This window comes from Chiroxiphia lanceolata, chromosome 3 (genome assembly GCF_009829145.1).
Source record: "Chiroxiphia lanceolata isolate bChiLan1 chromosome 3, bChiLan1.pri, whole genome shotgun sequence".
NCBI lineage: Eukaryota > Metazoa > Chordata > Aves > Passeriformes > Pipridae > Chiroxiphia > Chiroxiphia lanceolata.
Window position 1 is genome coordinate 3,796,870 of NC_045639.1, and position 26,639 is coordinate 3,823,508.

The window sequence follows — 26,639 nt, forward strand, 5'->3', positions numbered from 1 at the left end:
AAACAAAGAAATGTTGTCAAAAGGCTGTATAATGAGTTTCAGTTTGAAGAGACCCAGTCCCAGTGGATTGAGCCTGGATGTGTGAGGGCACAGCCCCTGCCCCTCAGGTGCTTGTCTGGGGTCCCTGCACTCACTGTGTCATGAGTGGAGAGCTGGGGGCTTCATCCTCAGTGGAACACTGGTTCTCCAGCAGAACATCTCCTGCTCCTGTGGGAATGCTTCCTGGTAGAGAGCTGAGATTCAGGTGCAAAATCAGCCACATACTCACTAAGCGAGAGACAAAAGTCAGTTCCCCCCTGGCTGTGCTTTGGCAGGGAATTAAATTCCTGCAGCTGGATTTGGCACATGTGGGTTAAAGCATCTCTCCAAAGGCCACTGTATCCTGCAGTCCATATTCCAACCCCTCCAGTGTGCTTTCCCTGTTAGGCTCTAGTGTAAATACAGCTGCTGTCACGGGTCAGTGCTGCCTGTCACATCTTTGGTACTGTAAAACTACAGTTGTCCAACATGATGGGGATGGTCCCTTTCACCCCTGTGTGTCCATGTTCTTTTTCTTTCCCCCTCCTCTCAAAAAGGGAAAAACAAAAAAAAAAAAAGAATTTGGGTGGTCTTAAGCCCATACTCATATAATTCTAAAGCCCAGGAGTCAGAGGAGCCAGGAGGCCCTGGGAATCTTTTTATTCCACAGCTGTGCTGTCACAAAGGCGTTGCCTTCCTTGAACTTACAACACTTTAAATAGAGGTTTCAGGAACTTCTTGAAACTGGTATTTATTTCTTGACTTTTGTCGTGAAAATGCTTGTTTGGCGAAGGCAACAGATGCCCAGAGCTGGGCTGAGCCAGTGGCTGCTGTGCCAAAAGGTAGCATATGATCCATGCTGGGAGCATCTTTGATTCACTGAAATGAAGTTTGGGAAGTGTGGAAAAGAAGGAGCAATGTGGGAATGTTGGGTCTGTGATGCCAGGGCAGGGCAGGCTCTGGATATATGTTGTAATTAGTTTACTTTCTCAACTATCAGCTTGTCTGAGGTTACAGTCTGGGGTCAGTCAAGCCAGGGGAAAAAAAAAGTCAATCCTTTCTAATGCTCTGCTTTTAAAAGCACACCAAAGCTTTTGCACTTCTTTGAAGGCCAAGCTGAAACTGGAGGGTTTTGGTCTTTTCAGAAAGTTTGTATAAAAACTTACATATTCCATGTATAAAGAGTTTGTTCAGTGTGTGTATTGAACCTCATGTTGTAGGGGATTATTCCTAGGGAAAACATTGGAAGCCTGGGAAATTGGATATAATGATGTCCTGAAAGAAACCCTCTTGACATGGTAATATGAGCAATTGCAGAATCTAAATAATCTTAACTCTGCATAGCAGGTGACCCCTTAGTGTGACTTCCAGAGCCACTGGGCACCTTTAGTTCTAAGCAAGTCAGTGGAAACCATGGATGTGCAGGACGGGAACTGAGGCTCAAAAAGCCTTGTTTGTTCCCCTGTTTCTTCTCTGGGAGAGATTTGGGAATTGTAGGTCAGTAGGGAAAACCTGGGGTTACGATGAGGTTCTCTCCCAACCCTCTCTCTCCATCCTCTGTGCTGCAGATCTGTGCCCACCCCAAGGCAGAGCTCAGCAGGCAGCCAGTGCTTCCACAATCCTGCCTTTATTTGCTGTGCAACGAGCATGGAATTTTCTTTTCATTACTCCATCATTCATGACCTGGTGTGGTGGCTCCAAGAATCACATAACCTTATCCTGCACCCACCTTGGCATGAATGGTTTAAATCAACATTCCTGCCGGGGGGGAAATCGTTGTTTGGGAAATGGGGAGCATCCAGTAGGAGCGTGTGCTGGGGTGTTTTTCCTGCTGAGTCTCTCCATGGCTTCAGATCCCTGTCTAAATACAGGTCCCTAACACAAGCCAGGCTGCTTTGGTGGGGTGGGCAGTGGGTTTGGATCACTCCATCAGGGGCTGCAGCACCAACCTTCTGTTGTACTGGGGATTTCTGCAGCAGGAGAGCTCTGCTCTGCCCTGCTCTGCACAAACAAAAAGTGAGATTTCATTCAAACTGGGATAAAGGCTCAGTTTTGAGTGGGAATGAGGTTCCTGAATATACAAGAAGCTGGGCTTTAATCTCTGTCTCAAACCTGGAGCTGCTTATTGCCCCAGTGGCTGCACTGTAAGACACTGGGAGGTTACAAGAAGTGAGGCTGTGAGAGAGACAACATTCATGGTGCAGTAGTTTGGGAGAGTGATGATTATTATTTTACTTTTTTTTTGATACAGGACAAACAACACTTACAAGAGTAGTCTTGTGGAGAACTCAGTATACAGAAGGCATTCTATTTTGGGATATTGAGATGATAAAGATGCTTAGGATGTCTAGTGAAGTGTCAGTGTGTGACACTGGCAACTGCTGTTTGCAAGATGAGGATAATAAAGATAACTGTCTTTTGGGTCCATCTGTCTTGGAATTTGCCTGATAAAGCTCTATTGCTGCTCTTGCATCAGGCAGTAACATCGATAGTGCTAAAATTTGATTTTCAAACCTTTGCCCACCTGCAACACTGTGAGGAAAATGGATCATTTTGATCATCCTAAATGCAATTTGTTGAGTTCTTTCCAAGCACTTAATCCTGATACAATGCAAGGATTTTTGTTGGGGCATTTTTCAATTCAGACAGAACAAAAGCACAGACCACTTGGAGGTTGAATTATCACTTGCAGCTGCACTGATAAAAGAGCAAACACTAAATGCCTCTACAGTTGTGAATGCTTTAGAAGCAGTGAAGTTTCTCTAAAGCAGCTGCTTTCTCCACTGTTATCTGGTCTCTCATGGAGAGCAGTATCTCCTCCTTCCTGGGGCATTCCTGCATCTGTCTTATGCACATAACACGGATCAACCGTGGGGACAACAGCAGGTTAGAGCCCGGGGTCTGTTCCCAGAGAGGTGTCCTGCTCTTAGCATCAGGCTCGAGCTTCTGCTCCACAGTATTCAAATAAAATTATCTGTTGGGATTTGTTATTTTGTCTGGGGTTATGGGCTTTCAGTCTCTTTGTTCTCAGTAGTAAATGCTGAATAGTTCTGTACATAGAAAGGATACTTCTGAAAGAAGAGTCAAATGCATGGAAACTGGGCCACTTCCCTGCTTTCACTGATACTTGGAACGTGTCATAGCAGTGTTTCTGGGATCTACTTGGAGTCTTGGGCTGAAATCCATCAGTTTTCATTTAGTATTAACCAATATTTTTTTTCTTTTTTTTTCTTCCCCTCCCCGTGGTCACTACACAGATGGAGATAATGCACTAAAAAAGCCTGTGTGAACTCAACCTCCTGGACTCTCTGCAGTGAAGATCTTGATGTTCAGAGGGAGTCAGAAGAGAGAGGACTCCTCAGCAATCTGGGCTGTGGTGTTTTCCTACAAGAAGCAGTAGGATCTGTGCTCCTGCTCCGCTCCCATTCCTTCTCACCTCGCCGCTGACAGTCGCTATCTCAGCCTGGAGGTGAGCCAACACCAGGGCCACTTTGTGAGTCAAGTGTCAGGACATGGCACGGGGTGATAGGGCCTGAAATCTTCCCGGGCCCTTAGAGATAACAAAGCCAGGTGCTCCTGAGAGCCAGAGTTCAATTCCCATCACCTCCCGCCAGCCCTGGAATCTCAGAAGGGTGAGCGGAGAGGCCGCGCGTGTTGACAGGTCAGAGGAGGGGTTTGCTCTGAACATTGACTTTCTGAGGAGTGGGAGAAGGTTGGCTGCATCCACACACTTGCTCCAGACTATTCCTACATGTGTAGCTGCTTTGAAGGGCCCACTTCTGTGCTATCTGGGCACTGTAACCGATAATGGTCACTGAGAGTGAGGACCCAGAGCCAGGCTCCCTTAGGATATAAATCCCAGTTGGGCAGAGGTGGGACCCTGGGCCGGGATAAACACAACACCATGGAGGGGTTAATCATCATTTAGAGCTCTCATTAGCACCTTCCACACTCCAAAGACCTTGTCAAAGCAGTGCTGGTCTGTCCTGTCTTAAATTTGTTATGTCTAATCAGCTATTGACAAAAAAACTAATGGTGAAATGGCCAACATTATTGTTACAGTAGGTAAAACAAATAGTTGCTCCCCTGGGTCATTTGCTGAAAAATCAGACTCGGTTCAGCTCAAACTGTTTGCAGCCAACCTTGTCCAACTCAGCAAACAATTTGAACCAAATTTTCCCACCCTGGAAGGAAGAGTGAAGTGAAAGCTGTCACTTCAGCGGGTTTTACGTGAAGTGCTCAGGCTTTGTTTTGAAACGGGATTCTGAGATCAGGTTCAATTAAACTTAATAATGAAATAAAATTCTGAAAGTAAAGACACAGAAAACCCCCACTTGCCGTTTGTGAACGTAAAGAAACATTTCTTTCGGTCTGAAATGCGTTTTCTCCCATGCTCACTTTTCTGCAAGCAAACAGAAACATTTTGGTTTTAGAGTGACCCTGAGCAATTAGAATGAGCAACCTGGAGAAATAGTCCTTAGGTCATTCCCTGCTCCAGGCTGTGGGAGATCAGGCCTGTGTGCTGATGCCAAGGGATGAGGCTTCGTGGGGAGCTCCCTTTGTGCTGAAGGAGCAAAGTTATCTGGCCCTAACTCAGCGTCCCCAGCCAGGGCTGTAAATCACCCCCAGGACTCCCACCCCTTGTCACAGCAGTGCTGGGACAAGGATTTGGTGCTGCCTTCTCTTCATGGCCCATTTGTTTATATTTTGCATGAGGGACCGAGGGTGTCCCCAGCATTGTTATCAGATAATGCCACAAAGTGGGATAAATGAGGGGAGGTGGAAGAAAGGAACTTTTACAACCCATCACCACAGCAGAAATTCGCCTCAGTGAGAATGAGGCCTGAGAGACACATATAAAAATAACTTAGGATGTGTTTAGTTAAAATAAGACCAAATCTCAGCATTTTGGCCAAGCAAAGTGGAGGAATCAGATCCTGACTGCACATCTGCAGCCAGGAATATTTTGGACACGGACCTGTTAAGTGATCAAATGCGTGTTATGTGTGGAACCTTGTTTAAATCTGAATGTTAATCCCACTCAGAAGATTTACAGAAACTGTTTGGTTCTTAATACCTCTTCTGAAGATATATCTCCACAATCCAAGTGTGTTTATTGCTCAATAATAAACAGTGTCGACAGGAAACTCATCCAGGGTAAACATGATCCTTATGTTTTACTTCTGCCTTTTCATACGAGGTCAATGCCCTGCTACAACTTTCTTCTCCAAATTCTTACTAATTCAGTTAAAATGTTTCCTCAGTGTCATCAAAGAGTAGAAAAAGCTTAATTTAGTGCTGCAGTTTTTAGGCCTGCGAAATACTGAACAGGTAAATAAGTCTGTAGAAACACCTTCTATAATTATTATTGTTATTTAATTCCCCTGCTACTCATAACTCTTGTACAGGCTGTTTTCTTCTGATATGTTAAGCATTATGCTCACTAAAGTGAGATAAAACTAGCTCAGTAAAGTCAGATAAAATTAAATGTTGTCAGTATATCTTGTTCACATCTCCTCTTCAAAACGCTTGTGATGAAAGACAACCTTCTTGCTACATCATAAACGACATTTTCTTGCTTTTTCATTAAAAATAGAGATGTTAATCTCTTGGAATTTTGATATTTTTGTTCTACCTCTTTTTATCCTTTATTGATACTGGATGCAATGGAACAAGGGTGCTAAAAAGTTGCAGAAGATGAAAGACAGTCTAGGAAACTTAAAAAAAAATCAAAACAACAAAACCTCCCAAAACAAAGTGAGAAAAAGCTGAAATAGAAAACCAGGAAAGATACAATCAGCAACAGTGATGTTAGACATCATTTGAAACAATAAGAAAGGACAAAAAAATAACATCCTTCCATGTTTTTTGAAAACAGTAAATGTTTTATATTAACATTTAATTTTTATAACAAATGTTGTTTTGTGAATATTTTAAACAAAAATTAGTTCCATTATGGAATGAAAATTGCTTCAAAATCACCAGCCTCTATCTAGAATTTTTGTATACCATAGAATTCCAATATCTTTTAGTCAGGACTTGGAAAATCAGCATTTAGCCCTTTTATGTCTATTATTAACCAAAATGTTTTTCTTTTCAATATTTAATTGCAGCCTTATAAATTTGTAGACTCTGGGAATGAAACAAGACTTGTTTCCACCCCGTGTCCTGCTGGAATTCTAGGACCCTGAAGAAACAGCAACGTAAGTTGTAGGATCCACTTGATAAGATTCACAACTCAGGACTTTCATTTCTATTTCATTTTCTTGTATCTCTGAGCTTTGAGGAACAGCAGATTCCTGACTTTTTTTTTAGGAAAAAAAAGGGTTTCATGAGAAAGAATTCAAGTCCTGTGCCCTGAGCCTGCTTTGGGATGGGAACCAAAGCACAGCAAATGAAGGTGACTGAGAGAATTGTTTCAGGAAGATCCTTGCTGATTGGCATTAGTATTTTAGCATAAACCCACCCAAATTGGTTGGGAACAGCAAAGAAACTTCCTTTTGCTCATCCCTAATTAATTAGGATCCTTTCAGCTGCAAACTGGTGGGTTTAGGGTAACATGGAAGCTACAGAGGTCGGGAATATGGTTTTTGGTAGCACCATCTTTTTCCAACTTCTGAAGAAGGGCTGTCTACGAAATTTTGCCCTTCCCCTTGTTTGCTCACCTGCCAATAAATGCAGCACTAAGTCATCACAGCTCTCAAATGTCTAAAGTCAGAGTAAATTTTATACTAATCTGGTGTGAGGTAGCTGTAACCTCTTGTTTATTTGTGTACTCACATGTACCTGTTAGATTAATTCATGGAACTGGGACGGTCACAGTCAAACCCTTCCTACAGCAAATTTTGGTTCTGCAGCTCTGCATCTTTCCAGTTTGTTTCCTGCCCTGGGAGAAACTCTGGGAGTCATGTCTCTGCCTGAGCCTGCCTTTCTAGACATCAATAGGGGTGGCATTCCCAGCAGGCTGATTCCTCTTGCTCCTTCTCCTCCCAGAGCAGCGCTTTGCAGGGCCCTCAGAGTCCTTTTCCATCCTGGCACCCCTTGGGCATGGCCCAGGCATCTCCCAGTTCTCTGCTGTCAGTCCAAGGCTGTTCAGCAGAGGTGGTCTTTGCTTTGAAGAAATAAAGAACTCCTTGTTGTGGATTATGGGTGGGAAATAAGGATATGAAGTGCTGGCATTTTCCTACCCCAACCCGTTGCTTCCAGCACCAGCTGTGGCATCCCATGGAAGGAGAGCTGTGCACTGGTCTTTAGGGATTTGCAAAAGAAATAGAAAGGTTTTTTAATTTACTGTGCAGTCTGTATCACCCTCACCTTGTTTATTTTAGTTTTCAGTGCATAGTTGTAAGGTTTTTGAATTGCTGAAACAATTATTTGCTGGTCACCTTTAACATACTTGCACTAGAGGGGCTAAATACCATTACCTCTCACTACTACATATTTTTTTCCCCACATGAAATGCTAAAAGCATTTCTACAAAAAAGGGACCTGGGAACACTTATAGGCATTTATTATTCAAATCTATTTTTAACCAACTAATACCTTCCTACCAAAAAAAAAAAAAAAAAGCCCCACTTAACTTTTTGAAGGAATTTTATTTTTTCCATTGTGTACTGAATTTGTGCTGGGAAAAGCTTTGACAGGTTCTGAACAGCCAACCATGCAATTAGCTGATTCCTTCAGCTATCTGAGGTGTGTGAAGTTTCTAACATCTTCTCAAATAAGTGGTTTCTACTTGAGAGTGAGCTGGTTCAAACTGAGTATATTTTTCAGGACATTTGAGCCCGTTTCTGCTGTTCTGGTGGGTGAGTTTATCCATGTGAATGTTCTCTGGCAGTTAAATGAGTTGAAGGTGTCCTCACTGAGGCTCTGGAGCACTTTCAGAAGTGGTGAAGCTGAAAAGCCCCTCATCCTCCTGTGTGAAACTCAGGGAATTGTGCTGGAGCTCCGAGTGCTGAGGTCAGGCCTGGCCTTGTTAAAGTCAATGGCCTCGTTCCCGTTGACTTCAACAGAGCCAGAATTTCACCCTTTGTTTTTATAACTCCTTCAGGGGATCTTTGGGGAGGGGAGGGAGTATGGCTTTACTGCCAGTGAGAGGAACCTGGCCTCAGCAGAGGATGGAAGCCTGGCCCATTCCAAAGGGGATGTGAGGGTAGGGCATGGAGTCAAGTTACGTGCTGATGGGGCTCTCTGCAGAAGGTTATCAGAGGGAATGGCTTGAGGAAGACAGGGCAGCCAAAGGTGGTGGTGGCATATTCAGAACATGAGGGGTTTGCTGTAGGTGATAAGAAGGAAAAAAGGGGGGTTATCAAACACAAAATAACAGAGAACCCACAACGACCTAAATAGGAACAGAAAGCTGGAGTGGGTGTAACAGTGGGTGTAGCTGTGTCCATGAAAAGTTACTTTAAAAGTGCAAGGAAAACATAAAATAAGTAAGTACAGATAAAACTGTAGCACGGGGTGGGTGCTGTTGGGAGGGGTGCAGGTCATGCTGTAGGATCACTCTGCTTGATAGCTAGAAACACCTGGGCTGAAATTCCCAAAATACAGAATTAGATGCAAATCCTTGATCCCCTCTGGGATTCCTTACCCTTGGAAGGCAGTGCAATGTGCAGATCTCAGTATGAAGCCTTTTTATTCTCTGAAATCCAAGACTGGCCTATGCAAACATATAAATGGGATTAATGAATGCAGCTCATTACCGGCTCTTGATTGAGACCACACATGCTGATAATCAATCACTCTGGAGTGCTAATGGCTGTGGGTGAGTGACCCCTAACCCAGGCTTTGATGGCCATCTTGTCAGGGACACTGAGCAGAGGGCTCTGGACAGCATCCACTGCTCCGGAAAGCGGGCCAAGGAGCCCTGGCCAGATGCATGTGTTGACTGGAGGAATGATCTATGCTCTGAGGGACAAATTGCCTCCACACTCAGCTTTTTCTTGCCCTGGTGAGAGAAGACCAACTTGGGTTGTGCCAAGGAGGTTTGGATGAGGAGGCCCTGGGAAGGAAGAGACGGGAATTGCGCAAAGAGTGTCACAGGGGGAAGTGCAGCTGGATTTCCCTCTTCAGCAGGGGCTGCCAGAGGTGTTGGTGAATTCCTTCAGATGGCAGTTTCCTAGAGTCACACTGAGGAAGGATGGCAGAGGAAAGCACTGGGTGCTCTATCCCTGTCTCCCAGGGTGCCTGTGGGTGTGTCCTGGGGCAGCTGTTTGTTGGGGAGCACTGAGAGGGGCCACAGCTCTGTCAGGTTTTGCAGTCACACTGTCTCCATCTTCAACTGTTAGGAGCATGGCACACATTTCCATGTTGTTCTGACACTGTATGTCCTAGTTACTTACAGCAACACTAAAAAATATCTCTTTCCTTTAGATCTGGTAAATCCTTGTGACTGGTTTCAATTGGCTGCAACAAAAATGAGTAGATGGAATATTTTTTGCTGTCCCAGAGAAAAATCTAAGGTTATCTTGTTAAGATAATTTAGGCAGCCCCTGATCTGAAGCAGGATAGTGCTGGACTCTGAGAAAAGAGCTGTGGGGAAAGATTTGCCCTGGAAGCCTGTGGTGGACCCTCTCATCCAGGGCATGAGGTTGTACAGTGGCTGCTGCAGGGGACTCTGGCCTTGCTTCTCAGCTGAGGTTCCCTTAATCCTGACTTCTGTGCCAGTCAATTCTGCAGTAGCTGAAGGTGAGGGAGATTTCCCCTACTCCCTCCACGCTGGCCCCAAAATATAGAGCCTTTTGTTTGGACTAAAAATTACAAATTCAAGTGGTTCATTTTTGAATAGCGAGAGAAATTAAAGCCAGCTGGGCCTGGGATGGCTTAAACGAGTCAGGTTCCCGGAGCATTTGTATTCATGGCTGACAGTGGGGTTTTGGAGGGTCCTCTGTGCACAGGTTTGCTGCTCTGCAGGAGGTTGGGTGCAGGGGGTGACAGCCAGAGGTTTGTAGCAGTTGCCTGTTGGCTGCTGAGGTGTCACTGTCATTTAGTCGTGTCCCTCAGCCCAGAGTTCAGTGCAACTCTGCTCACCTGACACCAGTAGAGAAATTCAGACTGGTACATCCCCAAACCCTGCTGCTGTTCCCCAGTGCTGCTCTTCCAAAGAACCTCCCACCTTGTCTGCCTTCCTCAGCTCTCTTCCACCTCTGGGTGTTCTCCCAGAGGTGTCTGCTATTGATTCACTTTGCATCCCAACTCCAGGTGCCCTGTGATTGCCAGGGCCTGGGTATGTTGGTTCACTGATTAAAATGCTGCTGGGAATGGTCAGACCTGGTGTAGACTATGGACCACCAGTCTGGAAGGGTTGGGAGATGGATTTTGATAGCCTTGCTCATGTTCAATAGTGTTAAATAATTTTGGAGGGTGGAGGTTGTGACTGTACTAGAGAGAGGCAAGAGTGTGATTGATGGAAGAACTGCTCTGTCTGAATATTGGCAATTCTCCCTTTGGTCTCTCCTGTGATATTTTGACATTTTGGCTCAGTTTTAGCTCATCAAGAGATGTCCAGGAGGGGGTTGTATGTTTGAGGCAGCAAGGATTGTGTTCTCCTGATTAGGGCAGGGCAGGAACTGGTGTGTCTGCAGATAATTAAGGAGCAGCACAGAGCGTGCAGTGCAGAAAAGGCTATTCCCAAAACAACTCCATTCCTTACAACTCATGGATCCTGGGCCTTTGATATTGCTTTGGCTATCTCTTGCAGTGGGTTTCCTTCAGCAACGGGCTTGGATGCTCAGTTTTGACAAGCAGCCAGACGTTTTCAGTTCCCCCAGAAAGGTCACTGAGAGTTGGGCTGGATATCTCACTGCAAATCTCACGACTCTGGGTCTTCTCAGGAGGTTTCCTATTCTCCAGGTTTTCCCTTGGCCAGTTGGAGCTGTTAACAGCTGCCTTTGTTTCACCACTTCTGGACCTGGACCAGACATGGAAGCAGGCGTGTGTGTGCTGCAGAAATCTGTGACTGTGGTGTATTGTCCCTACAGTGAGAAAACAATTGTAATTTGCCAGTTCTGTCTTGTGATCTCAGTCACTTTTCTAGGAGTTGCAAACTGCAAAAGATGCTGCAAAGGAAGAAAATTTCAGCATCTATTAAGGAAAAAAAAATGGGACAGGTTGTTCAGTTTGCTGGTTAAAACATTAAAATATGTGAGTAAAGCAAAGAAAATACCCCAGACTCAAACCCCAGACCTGCTTCAGAGTCTTGTCCTAAAATAACATCAGCTGGCAAGAGACTTTAAAGCAAACGAAAAATACAATCAGCAGCTTAAAGATCACCATTTTCATTATGCATTGGTGGCTTTATCAATTAGATATTGTGGGTTAATCAATCAGGAATATAATAACTGAATATATGAAGGGCAGAAGGTCAAGGCACAGGCTGGAAGGGGAGCTTTATGTGTAATTTTTTTTAATTGCATGGGGGATAAAAAAGGAAAAAGCTTTAAACCAGTGAAATTTTCAGCAATATCTTGTTTTATACTTAGAATGAGAATGGAAGGTGGGGATCAGAGAAGGCTTCGCTGAACACTCCTCTTCAAATAACCTTGCAAAGATCAGTGTGTAGGATTTTGATTAGGTTCTTCTGCTGCCTTGGTTTTCTGTGAAGACTGTACATTTTTACAGTTGCAGATTTCATTGAAAAGGGTGTAATGGAATCAGGCAAAAACCTGAAAAATATTCCCAGCTCCTGGCTTGGGTGACCGATTTAAGTGGAAATTTTCAGAAAAAAAAATCAGATTTAGTTATGATAATAGTTTTGCAAATATATGTCACTTTTGCCAAATTGGAAAAAAAAGAAAAAAGAAATCACCCAAATCAGGTAGATCTTGAAATCTAACAGTTCAAGGGGTTCATGTTTCCAAACTGGGTGTTTAAAACACTTCAAAATTGAAATAAATAATCCCTTCAGATCAAGTTAGTGTTTAGTTTGGACACAAATTAGGTCATTACAACTTTCTACTTTGTTGGAATTTCTGAAAGACATTTGGATTGGGCAGATCCAAAGCAGTGCCCTCTGGTTTTTAGAGACTGTTGCAAAGGCAAAATCAGTTGTTTACACAGTTCAGTTCCTGAACCTGATCCTGGTCTTGCTCAAGACAACAGAAATCCTGCATCCGACAGAAGGTGGTGGAAATCCTCTGGGATTTTTCTTCCACAAGAGGCAATATTTTGAATAAGTGGAACATCTTTCCTGTTGCCAGCAGGCAGAGCCATAAAGTGGAATGCCAGCTCTTCCAACTTTTGGGAATGTCTTTGCTTTATTTCACTAGGTCGGTGAATCCTTATCTGGCTCCCTGGTTCCCGTGTGTTTTCAGACCATCACAAGTATTCCCCATTCCTGAAGATCAGTGCTCATGGTGCCCAAAGTACTCAGGGATGTGTGTTTGTGTCCCTTAGTTGGGGACCAGCCAGCAGAGACTTGAATTTGCAGTTAGAACCCTTTTGGGATTGCAGGCTCATAAACCCCTTTTGCCTCCATCCCAGGATCTGCCGTGGTGCTTGGAGGGTCCGCTGGGTCCTTCTGGAAGCAGTGAAATCCCACAGGGAGCAATCCTGGGTACCTGCAATTTCTGCCTTACTTCTCTTTCCAGTAAATGTCATTAAGACTTTTTTATGAAACGAGTTTAATTAATTCCCTGGAATTTAATGGGCACACTGCAGTAGTCTGTCACCCGTTTACAGCACCGGGTTCTGAATGCACGCAGCCCTTTTAAAAGATGAGAGCTGGCTCTGCTAGATCAAGTTGTCATTAGGTTTAACTAGGTCTTTAATTAGAACCAGATGGATGAATTATTTTAATCACTGCTATATATCTTAACAGTAGTTTGTACATTGACACAAAGTTGAGAACATCAAACAGAAATTAAATGCTGGAGCAGGAAAGCTGCCAACCTCTAAGGGAAGCAGTTGATCAGAACCTGTCATCTTGAAAGGCTCGAGGAATGCAAAACAAACAGTCAGGATTAGGATACTAAATATGGCTTATCAGCCCCACTCTCTTCTCTGATAATTCATCTATATCATTTATTTTAATACTTTGCTGTGCATATCTCAGACTCTGTAATTAGAGAGCTCCAGGTATTTGCTCCTTCCTGCCTTTGAAATCCTTTGCTTTGAGGCTCTTCAGAGAAAACGATACAATTATTCCCTGGTATTTGATGCGCAGTACAAAAGGATTTCCACCCAGAACTGTCCCTTTGGGTCCCAGCAACGATGGGCTGGAGTTCCCACTGGCACCCTCCAGGATTCCTGCCTTTCTGAGCAGGCTGGTGGAAACTGAGGAAAGGCTTTGCAGGCATCTTCATTCTGGTTCTCTGGTACCCCAGGGATGTGCTGGGGTCCGTCATCCCACCCACCTGTGCCGGTTCCTGGATTTCTGCACCTCCCCACTCACCTTAAGGAAGGAATTGGGAAGGGGGTTCAGGAAGTCTCAGCACTGTCACCTTGTGAATAAAGCCTCCAAAGGGAGTAGAATTAAACTGACACCGAGTGATTTTGTCAGAAACACCCAGGGTGATTTTGTCTGTTTGATGTCTGATTATGGAGCAATTACTTTCTAATTACGGTGTTGATTTGAATGAGATTATTGTGCTCTTGATCAAATGCAAGTGCTGTGATAAACCCCACTGCATTTGTCTGTTTTCTTGCCAAGTAATGATGATGTATTAAGTAGGATTATAGTATCTTTTAAGAATCTTTTGCATTTATCAGTTATGGTCTTACTATGGCCTTTATTGTTTGAAACAGTGATCAGGTATCTGTGAAAATCAGTGAAGTTGTAAGATTCCAGTTTCTTTTTCTCTTGATTTTGAATTATCTTACTCTGATAAATAAAAGCAATAATTTATGCTTTATGTCAAGCAATATTTTATCTCTAAAAAGAGTCTTTAGTTGCAATATGCTTTTCACTTGTTTAGGAATCTTTCTCTCCAGCCAGAGCCAAATAACCTTTGCTTTAGGATCCCACAAACATTTTTCCCCTGGAAACTTAGGAAGTTTAAAAAATGTTAGCACTCAGGAGCTTCTTTACCCTCTCAGTAACAGATTTCCTCCAAGAAACTGGATGAATCTGTGACAATTCCAAAGGATATTCCAGGGACTATAAATGCCTCTTGGATCTGCTGGCCAGACTCTGTGCATAACTTCCCAGATTGGATACGTTTATGAGGTGATTAGGTAGGTGAGAATCATATCTGAGATAGGCCAAATGCTCTTTTTACTTCACTTCCTTGCTGTTTCCAAGCTTTTCCAAAGGCAGTGGTGGCTGCAGGGATATTTGGAACATCCCAGGAGTGATGCTGGGCCGACACGGGGTGAGAGGAGGGTGGAGCACCCAGGCAGAATGACCAGTGTGAAGAAGCAGATGTCAGGTTACTTATCTAAAAATCCATCTCCTAATGGATGGGTTAAAAGAGCCCAGAGCTGAGCAGGCAGGAACTTGCAGGTTTGACAGCTAACTCTTGAAAACCCAGAGAAGCTTCCCACTGGAACGCCTGCCTTTCCAAAGGGTGTTGCAAATGCTTTTCTTTCACCCAGTCCTCCTTTGTCTGCTCTTGCAGTTTGTCCACATCTGAAAAAAGAACAGGCTCAGAGTTCCTTGCTTAACACCAGAACAACGAAGCAAATGTCAGGAAGGTGGGTGTCTGAAAAGGGCAGGAGGCATTAATCAGCTTTTACCTCCTGCCTCCCAGAAACCAGCAGCAGAGATGGGCAGAAACTGGGATTTCCATTCAGAGCTGCATTCCAGTATTTGCTTTGACATTTACCTTCACAGAATCAAAGGCTAATGTGAGTTGGGAGCATCCTCTGTGTGTCCCCAGGCCCACCCCTGTGCTCAGGAGAGCCACTTGCACCATTAGGTCTTTTTAGTGACGAGTCACAGTAAAGAGTCAAAGTTTATGTACCTTTAAACCTGATGTTTTATATATATAAAAAGAAAGGGAATAAAAAGGTCAGAAAACCCCCACTTTGATCCAGGAATGATGAAATATTCTTGATCAAAGTAGAATATCATTGACATTCTTCAGCTGAGACACTTCATTAGAATCTGTTTGACAATAAAATGCATCTGCCAGTGACACCGTGGCCTCGTATCAGAGGTGGTGCCAGCTGCTGATGCTTCGTTTTTCCTGCTGTGCCATTGCTTCCTGAGTTATATGTCTGAAGATGTTCCTTCTTTCCTCGTGCCTTGCAATCATAGCATTGCTATTTTTCTGCAGTTCAATGTCTGCCCTTGCCAGTCTCTTGTACTTTGATCTTTCCTGACTCTTCTAAACTCACACGGGAGCTCCACAGTCTCCTTCCTGTGTGTGTATTCTGGGGAATCCAGGAGATTGCCTTGACCTTATTATTGTTTTGGAGAGAGGTTTCTGTTCAAAGCCAGAGGCTCTCACAATCCATCCCTACACCTTCTGTTAGGGAACTGTGGTGGAGGGAAAGCGTGTGGAGGAGCGAGCCCTTCGCCTTCCCTGGGAAGGTGGATGTTTAAGTGCTCCTTGTAACCACATTGTACCTCCAGCAGCAGGGAGTGCCTGGCTTAGACAGCTTCTGCCAGGGAGAAGGATGGAAAGGGATCAGGTGCAGAGATTCTCCAGGTCAGACTTGGGAGGTAGTTCCATTTGTGATGGGCGTTGATGCCACTGTTAAAGAAAAGCAGCTTTGAGATTCCCCGTTTTCATGGGCATTTATCCTTGTGATAGAGAAGAGCTTGTGGAATCACACATAGGGAAAAGGAAAGCCCTGTACTTTCTGTAGTGCTTGTGGATGGTGGTCAGTGTGTTGTAGGGCTCTGTGTTTCCTCAGCCTGTGCATTTGCTCCTCCAGGCCTCAGTGTGCCTGTTGGATGATGATGATGATGATGATGGTGGTGGTGGTGGTGGTGATGGCTTCCTTACGTCTTTGGCCCCGTCCTGCTTTTTGCTGCTCCTGGAACTGGCTGGATTTCCACACTCAGATACATTAAGGCAGCAGGACAAAGGAGCTCCTCCTGCGAGCTGGGCCAAAAAAAGAAAGTCAAATAAAACCTCCATTCATGGGATGAAGGCCGATGAAAGGCGGAGAGGGAAGATGACACAAAGCTGACAGCTGTGGCACACGTCTCCTCTCTGAGCCAGCAAAGCTGACAAGTAGATTGCTCAGGACAGGCACTTACAGGTTACCCTGTCAGCTACTTGAATGCCTTGTCTTTTATCTGCCACCTTCCTAGGAAAGAACAGAGGGAGCCTGTGCCCATCTGATGAGCTGGTTCCTACTGGCACATCATCAGCTTTAGCAGCACATGAACACAACATAGTCCAAAAGCTCCTCTTGGGTTACTGAAATGTCTCCCCTCTCTTTTCTTGCATGCGTGAGGGCACGTACCTGAGGCAGCTGTTTGCCCTTCAAAAGTCCTATTCATGGAAGCAAAATTCTCCCTCCTGTCAGAATTAGTCCCTTTTTTGTCTCATAGAGCCCCACTCCATCAGCCACTGCACAGCAGAGCAGCTTTGTCTGTGTGGGGTAATTCCTGCAGTGCCCGGAGCTCCTTGGGCTGGATGGGATTTCAGGCCTTTGCCTTGTTTCTGTCTCCATCAAAGAGAAGGACAGAGAGGATTGTGACTTCTTTCTCCTAACATTTGCTTTGAGTTTTTGTGAATTTTTGTGTCTAGTCTCAAATGAGGCAGAAGGATATGAAACCTCCTTTTTCCTCATCCTGGTGCAGCAGTGTGGGGTCAGGGGGAAGTGTGTGACCTCTTCATAAAATGCACCCTTAGATAAAACCAAACAGAACTTGCCCAAACAACACAATCCCAGCATTCCCTAACTTCAGTGGTTGATCTTGCCATCTCAGATGTTGGCTTAAGATGGGGTGTGTGTTAGATGTGACATAGATACCCTAGAACTTAACTTCAAATTATAATTGTCTTCTTTTGTAACTCAGCTACACTGAAATCTCCACAGAAAGAACATCCCTTTTTTTTTGCACAGTTTCAAGTTATTTCTGACCATGACCATGGTAGTTATTTGACCTGGCAGCACATTCTCTACCCTTACTTACAGAACTGATTTAATGCTCTCTCTGAACAATTCAGCCTGAGATCAGTGTAAAATTTGGAAATGATCAGCCTTAACATTTGCAGCTGTTTCCCTGAACAAGAACGTGCCAGGTAATGTTACCTGTTGTTACCTTTCATGTTAAAGTGCTACCCAGAACTGATGTAAATCAGGATTTTAGCTGTATCACAGAACTAAGATAAGTCCCTGTTGACTCTCAGAAGTTACAGAAGTTAACAAAAATAAATGCCAAGCAGTGAGTCTTTCAGGGAATGTAGCAAATTCTCTAACACATCATCCTCTCCTCCTTTTCTTCCCCAGAACTGTGCAGTCAGTGTTTATAGAAGACTAAACAGGCTGTGTGGTACAAGGGCTTAAAGATTAATTAGTAAACAATTATGATAGACTTTGAAGAGGAGAAGGGCTGAGTGTGATTATGATAGAGATACATTTGTGGGCCATGGGCCATTCAGAGCATTGCCAGTAATTAAAGATCTGTTCTCTGCTGCTTCAGTAAGTCTTTTAATTACCTGGTATAAATGTATATATCTGTGGTATCATCAAGCCATTTCCCTGAGCACACAGGTTTTGTTGTTATAGATGGAGATGATTGCATACAATGTGTTTTGTGGTTGCTCACAAAATGAATTGAGCTGCCTACACCCCCATTGCTATAAATCAATGTCACTCCAGGCCCAGGGAGCTGATTCACACCAGGGAAAGCTGAATTCCAGAGGGTTTTCTGGATGTTGGGATCTTCTGCTGTCGTTCAGTGGAGTGTGGTCAGGCCGAGAGACTGTGCCCCTTTCCCAGAAAGGAAAAGGCCCTTCTTTTCCTGGGGGTCTCATTCCTGTGTGCTTTCCAGGTGTCATGCTGATGATGAATAACATTTCCTGACTCAAATATTCCAGAGCAAAACAGATAGTCTGTGTCTCAGGAAGCCTTGGGTCCAACTCTGTCCCTTTTATTGCCCTGCCCGAGCAACTCATTCACAGCCCAGGAAAACTGATTTGTGTTCCAAATGCTTTTGGAATGCTCTGGTTCATCCTGATAAACATGTGATGCCAAAGGAAAACAACATATAGACACAAGGTAAAGCAGAGAAAGTGGAGTTTTGTTGGAAAGTCCAGGCTCCTGCTGGCAGGACACCCCTCTGAGAAGCCTGGCTTTGCTGCTCAGGCTCTGTGGGGTAGGTGCAACCTGTTTAAGGAGAGAAAAGCAAGATTCATTTATTGAGGCGTTTAGAGGAAAAATGTGAATCCCTGCCAAGGGGCAAGAATTTAGATGACCTTGGCTGAAATAAGAATATATTGTTCCCTTTCAATAGGGAACAGGAACAAGGAGCTGTGCTCGCTCCAATGTCAGGAAAAAAATGTTTGTGTTCAGTACATTGGAGAAATGTCCAGAAATAGTTCACCTTAGTGAAAATATTACTTCTGGAATATTACCAAGGTCAGCAAGACCCTGACTTATCAATTCTGTTAATGTTCACATAAATTCAAGCTGTCAAACGCTGACTTGTCCAACTGAGATATTATGAAAGACTCTCATCTATGTCTCCTTTCTCTGTATTTCTTTCCTTTTTGCACACTTCCATCCTTCTCACATTGCAGTTTAGAGGTGCAGCCTGTGGCAAGACAAGACTTCAAGGCTTTAGATTTTCTAGGCTTTAAATGAAGCAGAAAAATGGAGATTCTGCTTAAATAATACTTAAAATAATGCCCAGTTCCCAAAAAGTCCTCTGAGTGTAGCCATGTCTGTGAGCAGTGTCTTAGTAGGGAGCTGTTGGATAACCAGTGCTGTGGGTATTGTTCCAGTGAGGGAGGGCAATGGGTGAGGATTCAGCACAGGGATGTAATTCCCTACAAAAGCATAATGCACAAAGCAATCAGGTCTGTCCTTCTCTCAAACCTTCAAGAACTGCTTTGTCGTTTGTGGAAGAGACAACAAACAACTCACACTTTTCTTTCTTTGTTTCTCTGTCTCTTTCTTGCTGCTTTGGAACAATAACTACATATATCTGAGAGCCTGATAAGGGATGAGGAGCCCAGGGGCACTGGTGACATTTCACAGGATGAAGTTAAGAGAGAGCTGACCTAATGTGACAAGTGTCTTTTTTTCAAGTCTTTGCTAATAGCAGTAACCACTTAGACTCCTTAGGTGTGTGTCAAGTGCCGTGGGCAGTCAACTGAATCATGTCAAAAGGCTGCCTCTCCTGACTGAACAGTCTCATATCAGCACAAAGCCCTGCAAATCCACCAGGTGGACTTTAATCATTCTGCTTTCAATGGATTTTGGATAGCAAGAAGTGATTGAGAGGCTAATATTTCATCCTCTGTGGCTGGGACTAGTTCATTACTGCTCAGTGATGCTGCCTGTCCTTTTAGCTGCACAGCCTGGCTTGGTTTTGCCTCGTTTGTCCTTTGAGGACTTGAGCTGATAAAAAAAATGGGGGGAATTTTCTCTTGGTTTTCACAGGACTTTAGTCATTCTTGACCAACACTGAATTTTGAAGCACTTTGTGGTTGAAATCCAGTTTGGAAGAGTTTGGAGGTATGAAAGGTAAACTCAAGGCAGACCAGTCTGGAGTTTGTGCCTGAATATGATGGTCAAGTATTGCATTGTCATTCTTTTATCTTCTGTGCTCGGGTTTAATTAGACAATCCTAGATCAGGCTTCCATTTCTCTTGGTGCTTTACAAGCACATTACCAGAGTCCATTTGTGATAATAAGAAGTACAAATGGCACACAGCTGTTATTTTAAGAGCAGAAACAAACTAACATTAAAAAAAAAAATAGAGTGTAAAGTGAAGTTGCAGCTCCCTGGGCAGGATTATGCTTAAAAGTGAATGCAGCAAGTAAGAGTGAAAAGCTGGAAACACCTTAAAACATTCTTCAGTAGAAACATTCATATGTGTCAGATAATATGACTGCTATGGAAAATCATTCCTTTACTGCTTTCCCCTTCTCTCCCAGTCTTTACCTGCTGCATTCCAGCCCTTACAGCTTCCTCTGGAAGAGGAGTGATGCTCTTCCCCATAATGTCTAAAGCAGGAAAAGCCTGAGTTGTTTCTTGGCTGTTCCCCAAAAGAGAGTTAGTCTGTGCCCCTGGGGGGGCTGTGCCCTTTAGGGGACGTGGTGGTGGCCACTGAAGAGGAAGAGATGATCCCCATCCCTCTGCTCTTTGCCAAACCCTCCTGCCTCTTCCCTCCTACAGCTCGGGGCCAGAACCTGCCTGGTCAACATCCAGTGTTTCTGTAGCCACTGGAGCAGAAGGGAGGGATTTAGAGCTGATAGCACATGGATTTCTCTTGTTCACAGGGAGTCCCTCCTGTGCCTGAGGAGCACTTTGCAAGAAGCCATGAAGGGGCTCATTTGGAGCAGGCACAAGTGGGCACGAGGCTGTTCCCACAGGGAACTGGGAGCTGGAGGTCAGTCTGTGATAGATGGAAATGCAGGGAGGAATAGGCCATGGGGAACCTGGGAATGGGGATAATCTCACTTGGTGTAAGAGGAGGAACCAAGAATTTGTCCATGATTACAATTTCTGTATTATCTTCTGATCTTCATGCAATTATTTGGGATCTCAAGCACTCCTGTGCAAAGCTTTGGTCAGTGCTGGCTTTTTTAATGCCCTCACTTTGTCTGCTCTCTTTCTTTGCTTCCTTCTTCCTTTTTTCTTGTTCTTAAAGATTCATCATTAGAAAAACTTAACCACACGGACAGGGAAAAAACCCAACCCCTTCCTTTGACAAATTGGAAATCTCCAAAGACTTCTAAGCCAGTATGAAAGATTGACTTAATGGAGCAGTGTATTTTTGATACAGCAAGGAGCCTCCCAATCCTCTGATTAGACTGATATAGATTTTCTAGAGATTAGCAAAATCTGAAATGCATTAAAAATAAAAAATCCAGTGTGACAAAACAGTTTTGACAGCACAAATGAAACCTAAAGCAATGTAAAATGTAATTACTGCAGCTATCCCTGTGACCCTCAGTGCACGCTGCCTTGCTCTGCCCTCAGGAGAGCTGGGCTTATTTTCCACCTATTTATTTTTCTCAGTGTTTGGCAAGGATATTTTTAGTCTAATCATTTGCTTTTCTTTGGTACCCCACTTCTGGTTCCTCTGTATTCTGATGTGGGGTTTGGGGAAAAGATGACAAAACTAAATAAATAAGGGAGCGGAAGGTTGTGAGGAGGGCACAGGAAGGTCAAAGACAAACCGGAATCAATCCCTTACTGCCTTCCCACGTGCTTTGGTGGAGGGGCTGTGCAAGTGCTTTATTTAACCTGCAGAGGTCCAGGAGAAGTCCTGGGGTTTATTTACATTCCAGTGGAATAGAGAGGCCCTCGCTGATATTGGGAATTCATAGGATTGGGATCTGTGCATCTGTGTAGTGACAATTCCTACCTTGGAGAAGCCAAGTGACCATGAGACAGGAGAGGAGGAAACAGGCTTGGAAGTCCCAAGGACACACAGAGAGTGTAGGAGTGCTGGCCAGTGCTTTACCCTCCAAGAATCACTGCTTTCCAGCATGAGGTGTCCTGGCACCAGCCATGCCAGTGTTGGGAATGACACTCCACTTGTGAGTGCTTTCTTCTGAAAAGCCTCCTCAGCACTGATCTATCTTTTTGCCAGAGGTAACATGATGAATCTACTGAATATTGTATTTTATGTGTCATATTTATACCTGGTTTTGAACTGACAGCCTTGGGGAATGAGTTTTTGATCCTGGAGGGGATCAAAAACTGGCATCCAGGCCATGCCAGCTAAATCAGTCAGCAGACAGCTCCAGTGCAGAAACACATCCCTTAAAAATAACCCCAGGTCAGTTATTCGGTGTTTTGGGGAGGGATTGTAGCTGGAAATGTTATCTGGCTCTTGGACAGCATCTATCTGAAGTATTTGTGTGGCTTCCACTACCACGGGATCCAAGGAGCCTTCTACTCATCTGTGTGCTTATCCCAGGGCTCCTTGTTCTCAGGGATTGCTGCTCCTCTTGGCTGGCTTTGCTGTCAGGCCTCAAGGAAACCTCCAATTGCTCCTGTGGTACTACCTGGAAATAAAACCCCACTTCTCCCTGTGTTCCTGACCTCTGGGAAGCTGGAAGCCCTCAGGTTTTCACGGGCCTTGCTGCTACTTCCATCCCCACAGTGTTATAACTGTTACATTTATGTCTCTTCATACAGTCAGAATGGTTTTTATGGCCCTGGAATTTAATGCACTTTAGATTTGCTAATCTCTCCAAAATCTATACATCAGTTTAGCTGAAGGATTAAGGTTTCTTTAGTAAATCAAAAATATACTGCTCAATTAAGTCAATCTTTCACATCAGCTTATAGGCCTTTGGAGATTTTTAACCTGTAAAAGGAGATTTTTCAAGCAGGATTTAAACTTTTATAACAATGCAGGAAAACAGAAAGAAATACAAAATAAATAGATGTTGGAATTAAGTAATGTCTGTGGAAAGAGGCATTTTTTTTCTCCAAAATGTATAGTTTTGGAGATGCTGATGTTATAGGTGAGGCCCAATGAATTCACAGGGACTCCTGAACTTTATCCTTAAATTTTTGCTAAATAGATTCAGGCTAGTGAGGTCTGAGACCAAATTAACCCCAAATTTCATATGTTTCTACTGAAATTTTCATTGTCTATTACAGGTTTTTATGTCTGACACTCATTGACTCATCAGTAATGGTGTTAAGAGGGGGAAAAACCTCAGGTTTTGAAAGATGCAGAAATCTTCATGCTGATGAAATCAGGGCACAGATTCAGCCTCTGTTTAACAGGGACTGGGCCAAAATGTTCTGTGTTGGCAGCAGTAATTCCACAGTCCCCAGTGGTGGGTTAATTCCTGGGGAGGATTCCCAGGAGCTCTTGGTTGTCAATCCATTTATTTCCCCCCAAACCTTTTGGATGTAGGGTCAGTTTAATTTCTTTACTTCAGAGGTTGAGAACACAGAGCCCTGTACATTTGTGGGCACTCAGACACTTGGAAGCTTTTGGGCAGAAGTGACACAGAATGTGACAAAGGGGAGAGTTTTAAACAGAGCTTTTCTGAGTCCCCGTGCAGCACCCAAACACCACGTTGCTAAGCTTGACTGCATTGCCTTAGGAAAATTAATTTGCTGTGCAGCCCCTGTGTAAAAATTATTATAGTTGTTAAGGCTGAGTTCCAATCCCCACTCTTGGCTAATAACTTTTTTGCTAACAACTTTCTCAATTCCTCTTTGCTCTGAATTTTTTCCGTGCTCGGCGTTACCCCCGAAGTGAAGCTTTTGGAGGGTCTGTGGGGGTTTGGAATTATGACAGCGTGAATAAAATACGTTTCTCCTCCTTGTGTTTTAATGAAACTTTTGCACTCTGAAAAGCCTCTGAAGGTGGAAACTTCGGGTTTGTTTTGTAGCCCTGAGTAAGGAAAGAAAGCAGCATAATTGATGTCTGCAAAATATCCTGGGCACGGGCTGTGGTGACTGTGTGTGGTCACAGCAGCTTTAAAGATGAAGGATGATGTTCTCAAAAGCATCTAATGGTTTAGGCCCATTTCAAAAGCAATGCTGACATTTAGGAGATTAAATGTCATAGAATCTCATAGGATTGAGGCACCTGTGTTGCCTCTTGAAAGTGAAAACCTGTTTTAATAGAGCTGGGCAAGGAGTGCTTCTCTTTTCACAAAGAGTGGGGTTATTTTGATCCCCGAGTTGGATCAGGAACCAACAGTTGTGGAGCTTCCAGAATGTTCCACACAGATAAGTCATATAGAACACCACAGGGGAACACTGGAAATGTGTAGTGAGAGCTTTCCCCTCTGTGCAAGGATGAGAGTCCTCAGCTACAACTCCTGGGGGGGTCTGTAGGGTTGAAGATACTCAGTTTGAGATGTTCTGTATCCTTACAAAAAATGGAGCCACTTTGGTCCAATCTACACCTCCGAGCCAGAGGTTTGACCATTAATCTTAAATGTGCCAAGAGAGTAAAACAAAAACAATTTTAAGCAATCTTTACATGGGAAAGTGTTACAATCTGTATCTGACTCCATTACACTGATAAACAGAGTTTTAGTTTCAAAGATGCCTCAAAGGGCTTCAGCTGAGGTATTCAAAAGACGTGGATGTGGCATTCAGGGACATGGTTTAGTGGTGAACTTGGCAATGCTGGACTTACAGTTGGACTCGATATTTCAAGGTCTTTTCCAACCTAAAGGATTCTATGAGTTCAACTTGAGCTTGTCTATTAAAGCCCTCAGGTGTCTCAAATAGGAGAAGCACAAAAAGTGCTGCTTCTGTGGCCCCTCTGGCCTCTCCATGATCTGAAAAGTCTTTTCCATGTTCCAGGAACAAATCTGTGACTCCTACTTCCCTTCACTATCCTGTGGTCACTTTGTGTAAGGGCTTTTCCAGTAAGGATCTCCCAGTGAATGTTCTTAGAGGAGCTGAAATTCCAACCAAGGAACTTGGCTCCCAAGTGCAAGATGCCTTGGTCTGTTAATGGTGCCCAGGTGAAGTTTTTTTGGAGTTATAAAAATGTTTCATTTGCTGGTGCCTCCATCAGAGCTGCGTTAGGTGTTGATGCCTAAAACATTTTACCTTTACAGTGAATGAAAGAAGTCATTGAGCTTTTGCAGTTCATAGAAATCCCCCTATGCTTTAAATAATTGAAAAATCAGCGCTGGGATGATGTGAATGCTGAGGAGTCCAAAGTTCAGAGCAGGGGGGTCTGAAAGGTGTGGTTTGTGTCACTGACTCAGCCATGGTGCACATATACAGGCTGAGACTAAAAGGCATTTTCCAATTCGGTTTTCCTTATTAAATATAATGTGTTACTGTTTATTTTTTAATCTGTGCTTTACAATATGCAGGATGTATAGTGGGACTGAATTAATACTGTGGCTGGAAAGTTCATTTTCAGATTTTTTTTTTGCATTTCTGGCCTTTTTTTTCTTTTTTAACCTGCACATAGTAACAGCTTTTACATTTTCATCTCCATCATATGCAGAAGCCTTTGACTGCATTTGAGCCTTTTGCTTTCCCCTCTTTTGAACTGATTATTTTTTTAACCAGTGCCATTATTGCTTCTTTCTCAGCAGATCTGTTCCTGTAAAATTTAAGTGCAGAACACATTGCCTTCCGTGCAGTTCTAGAACCCTGTGTGTCCATTTGGGCTTTGAAATCCTGTGGGGTTTTATTCTTTGTAGGACAACTTCCCCCAAGACCTCGAGTCTGCTCTGCATCACAGCTGCCATGTGCTAAGCAGCTAAATTGCATTAGGAATTGAGGGAATAATTATCCACCTCAGATTATGGCATTATTAACACTTTGGTACTGATAACTCTCAGCAGTTCACAAGACCATCAAATGTTTTCCTTTTAATACTGCCACAGATTTTTCAGCGAGCTCTGGAGATAACTTGACAGCCCCATAGAGTTTGATGTATGTGTCTGGAGAGGGGGAAGGAAAAAAAAAAAAAAAGGTTGAGATCCTCCAGTCAAACCAATGTCTTTAATGGCTTCCCTAGATTAAAATAATCCCTATGGGAAATCCACTATGACAACAGTTCTTACACAGATTTTCCGATTTTCCAGTCACTGCTTCTGTGCCACAACCATTCTTTGAAACTGTTTATGTTAGTGAAAGGCCACATTCTCAGAGACTTTTTTTTTTTTCCCCTTTAAAGAATGTGTTTTAACTCCATTAAGAAGAGCTTGAAGTCCTCCCTTTCTTCCTTGGGCATTAGTGTGCCTCTTAGCCCTGTGCCTTGTGGATGTTTGACAACGGGAAGAAATGTGGAGGTCAGTGCTGACTCTTGAATTAAAGGTCACTCGGTGTTTGCACTCCAGTACAGTATTTATACCATGGGTGAGCTCAGCCCTTGGGGGACTGAGGAATGACAGAAGGCCAGGCAGTAGCAGCACTAAAACATTGATTTAAAATCAAACTGAGAGAGCAGAGTTGCAGCCTTGAAACCAGGTACATTTACTCCTGGTTAGATGCGGCTGCAGCACAAATGTAGCACTGAACAGGCTCTTTTCAAAAGCAAGAGCCAAGGCCAGAGTCTTAACATTCATTCAAAAGTTAATTCAGCAGCTTCTCGTTGGAGGGAAACATAATTTTTGATAATAACAGGAATTGGAAGCTTCAAACTACTGTGAGGGGGAAATCCATGAGAGGGAGAATGCAGAAGCCTGGAGTATTTCTGTGGGTGTCCACTGAGAACCCCACACTGGGCTGGGGCTCTGGGCTGTTAAATGGTTGTTCAAGGAGCAGCTCCTCTCGGTCCCAGTTCAGTTTGGTGAATCAATTAAATAAATCAGGTTGATTTATTTGTGTTCAGGCCCTGTGTGTCTGTGCAGTGAGTAGCTGTGCAGCACTGTGCAGGATTTCTGTTGTGTATATTGTTATTGCAGCACCCTCCACTGGCTCAGCTGCCTCCTCTGCCTCTTGGAAAGATTCATCCTCATGTATGTCATGGGAGAAGCATCCCTTTATTCCCAGTTTAGTGGGCACCTCAGGCACCGTGCAAATATTAGTGCTATATTGAGAGTTAGCTGGCAAAATGTTAATTAAACACATTTTTTAAAAATAATTATGA

The 26,639-nt window shown here is 43.7% G+C and overlaps 1 protein-coding gene across 6 annotated transcripts in view; it reads left to right on the forward strand.

Moving 5' to 3' along the window:
• BMP2 (bone morphogenetic protein 2) overlaps nucleotides 1-26,639 on the forward strand; it is a 221,942-nt gene that overhangs the window by 62,944 nt on the left and 132,359 nt on the right. For 4 of the 6 annotated variants that reach the window (XR_004355839.1, XM_032681640.1, XM_032681643.1 and 1 more), the window contains 2 exons: nucleotides 3,276-3,487; nucleotides 6,132-6,221. The gene's annotated coding sequence lies outside the window, so the exon portion shown is untranslated. Of the gene's footprint in view, nucleotides 1-743; nucleotides 861-3,275; nucleotides 3,488-6,131; nucleotides 6,222-26,639 lie in introns of those variants that run through there. The other 2 variants (XM_032681645.1, XM_032681641.1) reach the window with 2 other exon arrangements.